This window comes from Narcine bancroftii, chromosome 11, assembly GCF_036971445.1.
Source record: "Narcine bancroftii isolate sNarBan1 chromosome 11, sNarBan1.hap1, whole genome shotgun sequence".
Lineage (NCBI taxonomy): Eukaryota > Metazoa > Chordata > Chondrichthyes > Torpediniformes > Narcinidae > Narcine > Narcine bancroftii.
This window is the reverse complement of record NC_091479.1, coordinates 28,576,526-28,582,073: the sequence shown is the minus strand read 5'-3', so window position 1 is coordinate 28,582,073 and position 5,548 is coordinate 28,576,526. Positions and strand designations below refer to the sequence as shown.

Below are 5,548 nucleotides of genomic sequence, written 5' to 3'. Positions count from 1 at the left end.
GGTGCCTTTTGGCTGCCAGTGTTTCTCCTGAGAAACCAATGTGAGATCATAGAAAGGAAAGATTTGGAGAGGGCCCAGGAAAATAAGGAGATAACGGTGGTCCAGCAGTGCTGCTGTGCACTGCAGGAGGCAGCACAGACTCCCCCAACCTGAGCCACAGTTGTCGAGATGAGAGGGACAGAGGTAGCCAACAGGCATGCCAATCAAGGTCTGACTCCCCCCCACTCCCCCAGTGAGTGAGTTTGTACTGGCCATGGAGCGATTAGCTGAGGCCATTTGCCAGGATTCAGGCATTAAAGGTTTCAGAACAGGCCAGGAAGAGCATGAAATCAATTTATTTGCAGAAGTTGTTCTGATATATCTGACAGACCCAACACACTCATTGCCCAAGTTGTGCACCACCCTGGAGGACTATGGGGAGATCACTGGGTATAAGTTCTTTTGGGATATGTGCAAAATCATGTCACTTAGGAAGGGGGATTAGAGCCAATGTCAAGAAAATAGTCAACAAATGTGGAGGCAAAATGGGATCAAATATCTAGGAGTTAGAATAGATAACAACGAGTAATTTAGACCAGCTGAATTATTCTCCCCTTGCTTGGGGAAATTGAGGAGGATTTAAATGGTTGGATGTCCCTGCCCATTACACTAGTGGTGTCACAGAGAAGGGAGGTGTCACAGAGGGGGGAGATGATGACACAGAGGGGGTGATGATGTCACTGCATGGGGCAGCCATAGCTGAGTTGTGCCATGGCACAGCAACACGAGAAAGATGCATCTCCTGGAAGGGGATTCTGGCCCGCATGTCGGAGTAGAACACTGTCTCATCCCAGGGACCCTCTGATCAACAGGGTTGTGTTTGGAAGCACCCTGCACCCATGGGTGAGATAAAGAGCCTGTTACAGGCTCCCCGACTGGGACAGAGCCTCCTCTGGCACCATCCTTCACCCAGTGTGGGCAGAGAGAATGGAGGCTGCATTTAATTTCCCCTCTCCCCATCCTGAGTGCAGGGCACTTTATGAGGCAGCTGGGGGGACTTGGGAGGGGAGAACAATGGCATGTGAGGGAATACAGGGGTAGGGTCTGTAGGAGTGGAGGGGAGAACGAAGGAACGGGGTTGCACCACAGGCTAATGTCAAGGGAGATTGGATCAGAGGTAGGGGACATAGGGTTGAGCTGGGAGGATGGGGTGCGAGGGGACGGAAGGCACTGGGGAAACCATGGGGGTGGTGTTGGGTGGGGGATGAGATTGTGGTAGAGGAATCGGGGAAGGGGAGAGTGTGAGGTGTCTGAGGGAGAAGAGAAGTTGCGAGGGGGATGGAAGGTAGACCTTTCAACAGATATGGGACAGAGCTCCCCCTCCACCTGGAATGGGATCTGTCCACTGAAAGACAGGACTGCTCCTCCACCCACCCCCCCCCCCGGGTTACAAGATCCCTTCCACCCTTGCATACACCCCCACACCCCCCCAACCGGGATAGGATTCTTTCCCCCAGTGGACCTGGATCAAGGTGTTAGAAAGTGTTTCTGCTGCGGCGGACCCAGCAGAGTTGAGCGATGAAGCGTGGGGGTCTCTCCGCACCACCTGCTCCCTCAGGCGACGGGGTCTCGCTTGCATCATGGAAGATCACGGTGTTGCTGAGCTTCTGGGAATGTGGAGGGCTTCTGCTAAACCTGTGGTAGCGTTCAGAGTGGTTCATCTCCCCGGGACGTGCTGAAGGTCAAGGATGACCCGATCCTCTCAGGGAGGGAGGGTTGTAGACAAAGTGAACGTCTGCGGAACTGGCTTCAGTCTGAGGAGAGTGATCAAAGAGGGACCTGGGGTGGCAATATTTCTACTGAGAGGCTGGAACGAACCACCAGAGGATCAATTCTGACATTTAGGTGACCCTTGGAAGGGAGTTAGAGGGAGGGGTAGAGACTAACTTGGACAGCAAGGCTGGGTTGGGATAAATGACCTGTTGTGTACCCTCTGGGTGTGTAAATGCTGCTGCTTCTGCCCCAGAGGACATGGCAATAAGGTCACAACAGAGGTGGCCACACCGTGTCATGGACCCAACGTCTCCAAGGTGATGTCGTGCACAGATGATAAAATCATCGACAATGGATCTTTCGGTGTGGTGCACCAGGCAAGGCTGGTGGACTCCGGAGAGCTGATTGCCATCAAGAAGATCTTGTAGGACAAGAGATTCAAGGTGAGGGGCAGGAGCAGTTGTGTGGAAATGGAACACACTGATATTTAACTTTAGGCCTACAGCATGTTCACAGGCCCTTGCGACACATGACCCGTTTCACACAATTACACCCAATTGACAAACAACACCCCAAACACATTTTTGAAGGGTGGGTGGAAAGAGGAGCATCTGACAGAGACCAAGGCAGCCATGGGGTTTGGAAACAGAGAAAGTCACACAAACCAACAACAGTCTCCCCATCCCCACACACAACCCCCCACCCCACACACACACACACACACACACACACACACACACACATACACACACACACACACACACACACACACACACACACACACACACACACACACATACACACACACACACGCACACACACACACACACACACACACCCCTGGCAAATATCAGAGATTTTCTGCAAATTCATTGTTTAGTAGAAGCTGGGAAAACAATCATAAAAACTGAAATGATACTTCATTGAACCCCCTGACGAGTCCCCGCTCCAGCGACACGAAAAGTCCCCCCCAACGACTCTCGACGAGTCCCCCACTACGGCCTCCCTAGGAGTTCCCCACCTCTGACCACTTGACGAATCTCCTCCCCGCCTCCCCCCTCAACTTGGACAAGTCGTCCCTCAGGGCCCCGACCCATCGCCCAGCCTTGCTGATGTTCCTCTCTCGCCATAGAACCGCAAATTGCAGATCGTGCGAAAGTTGGATGACACCATCATCGTCCCTCTTCTCAACTTCTACTCCTCTGTAGTCAAGGTAAGATCCACATGCACCCACCCCACCCCCACTCTGATACATTTCATTTGCTGCTACCTTCCCCATTCCTTCAATCGATCTGTCTTGCTGCAGCCTCTCTGTTGCCTCCATCCTGCCCCTCTGACCAGTGCCGACTCCTTGATGCTGGCTGCCCTGCTCCTCACCCATTAACTCATGACCTCTTGCCATTTCAACTTCAGACCGCAGCAGCCGAGACCACAAGACAAGGTCGCCAAATTCGGCCACTCAGCCCCTCCAGTCTGTTTCCCCAAATCATTTCACGAATGTATTTTCCCCCATAACTCATTTCCCCAGAACCTTTTGGTGCCCTTCCCAATCAACACCTGCTCTGAATCGTCCCAACAACTCAGCCTCCACATGTACGACCCCAGCCAACACCTGGCTGCAAACATTTCTCATCTTGAAACGTCAATGGTTTTTCTCTCCCGGTGAATCCTTGCCTCACGAGGGAGGGCGGTCAGAGCTGCACATTTTGTGCAGTCTCACCAGAAGCCGAATAATCGGGCAGCGGATGGGTCCACTACGGCCTGTTGACGCTCTGCTCGCTGAGCCGTTGGATTCATGCCATGTTGTGTTGAACAGTGGGGGCATCAGGCCTACAGAGAGCAGGAGGGGCTGGCACTCCAGTTGGGAGAGGCACAGGGTGTTGAAGGGTAAATCAAGCTGACATGTTTGTATTGTGTCCAAGAGAAAGAGGAGGTTTATTTGAATCTGGGTCTGGACTATGTTCCCGAGACGGTTCACTGCATGGTCCAGCACTTAAACAAGGCCAAGCAGCCCATTCCCATGATCTACATCAAGGTGGTTGTGGGTCTGGGTGGTCAAGTTGTCCACTGGGGCAAGCTTGGATGGTGGGGTTGGAGGATATGAAGGAGTTTACTGGCTGAGTCTCGCTGGGGACTGGATATCGATGAAGGGAGCATGAGGGTCTCAATGGGTATTGGTGAGGAGAGAAAGGGTAGTGAGGGGAGAGGGGTGGAGAGGATGATGAGGATGGATGTTGATTGGCAGGGAGGGGCCCGTCACCCACCTCCCCTTACCCTCAGGATATAGACCCGGCCAGTGTGGAGGCAGAGTGGGTCATGTTATATCGTTGTGTTGCCAGATGTTCATGTACCAGCTGTAGCAGAGCATGGCCTACTTCCATCCTCAGGGGGTTTTCCATTGAGACATCAAGCCCCAGAAGATGCTGGTAGATTCCGAGATGGCCTTCTTATTGCTCCTTTATTTCGGCAGGTAGATCCACCCCTGTCTGTCCGTTCACCACCTCAATGCGGTCCTGATCCCTCTCCCCAACACGGCCTTGTCCCCTCCCCACCAGCTCTCACCCCTCCCCCACCAGCTCTCTCCCCTCCTCCCTCTCCCAACTTGCCCCTTCCACAGCTTAATAACTTATTCTAAATAAGATTGTGGGGGGCTTAGATGGAATGAACAGCCAGAAACCTTTCCTAAAGTGTCAGGTGCAAATCTCAGAGAGCATCCGCTTCAGGTGAGGGGAGATTTTTTTTATGCAGACAGTTGTGAGAGCTTTGAATGCGTCACCGGAGAAAGTGGTAGCGGTTGGTAGAATAGGTACATATAAAAGTCTCTGAGACGAGCATGTGGATGTAAGGGAACAGAATTTTTACATGATAGAGGAATTTGGGGATATGGCGAGAAGGCAGGGTAGGTCGAGTTTGGTCATAAATTAGATCAGCCATGATCGTATTGAATGGCGGAGTAGGCTCGATAGGCCATTTTTGTCCTACTCCTGTTCCCACTTCCTATGTTCCTATGGGTGTGGTACAGGTAAAGGTTGTGGAGAACATTTACAAAGGTCAGTACAGCCTTTATGGGCCAAAGGGCCTGTACAAGGCAGCAATGCTTTATGTTCTAATGGATGCGGAAGCTCAGGGAAGGGGTAAGGGAGGGACTGGCCAGGAAGTCTGCAGATTCTTGGGCCGAGAGCAATGCCCAAACATGCTGGGCAAACTCATGGATAGTTTTGTGAGGAGCAGGTCCTGCTTCACGAGTCAAATTGAGTTTTTCGAGGAGGTGTCAAAGGAAATAGATGAAGGTCAAGGTCTGTATGTGCTGCACGAGGATTTTAGTAAGGTGCTTGACAAGGTCCCCACGGAGGCCTCATTCACAATGTCTGGAGGCATGGGATCCATGGAGCCTTGGCTGTGTCGATTCAGAATTGGCTTGTCTGCAGTAAACAGAGGGTAGTAGTAGATGGAACAATGACTAGTGGCGCTCCAAAGGGATCTGCTCTGGGACCCCTGCTCTTTGTGATTTTTATGAATGATGATGGGAGTGGAAGGGTGGGTACGTCAGGGGATCACACAGAGGTAGAGAAGTTGTAGACAGTGTAGAAGGTTGTCATAGGTCATCCAGTTTGCAGAGAAGTGACAGATGGAGTTCAATCCTGTAAATCAGATGTACTTAAATAAGCAACTGGTCCAGGTTTATTTCCAGAGTAATTTTCAAGGGCACGAATAACAGTTATTCCAAAGAAGGTTGGAGCCCCATTAAAAGTAGCTTCATATAGACCAATATCTTCATTGAATGCGGATTACAAGA

At 51.6% G+C, this 5,548-nt stretch overlaps 1 long non-coding RNA gene across 1 annotated transcript; it reads left to right on the top strand.

Annotated features, from left to right (window-relative positions):
- The first annotated feature begins 755 nt into the window (after window positions 1-755).
- Window positions 756-5,151, top strand: LOC138746346 (uncharacterized). The gene is made up of 3 exons (XR_011346884.1): window positions 756-882; window positions 2,006-2,195; window positions 2,885-5,151. It is a non-coding gene; the product is annotated as an uncharacterized lncRNA (long non-coding RNA).
- Window positions 5,152-5,548: the final 397 nt, after the last annotated feature.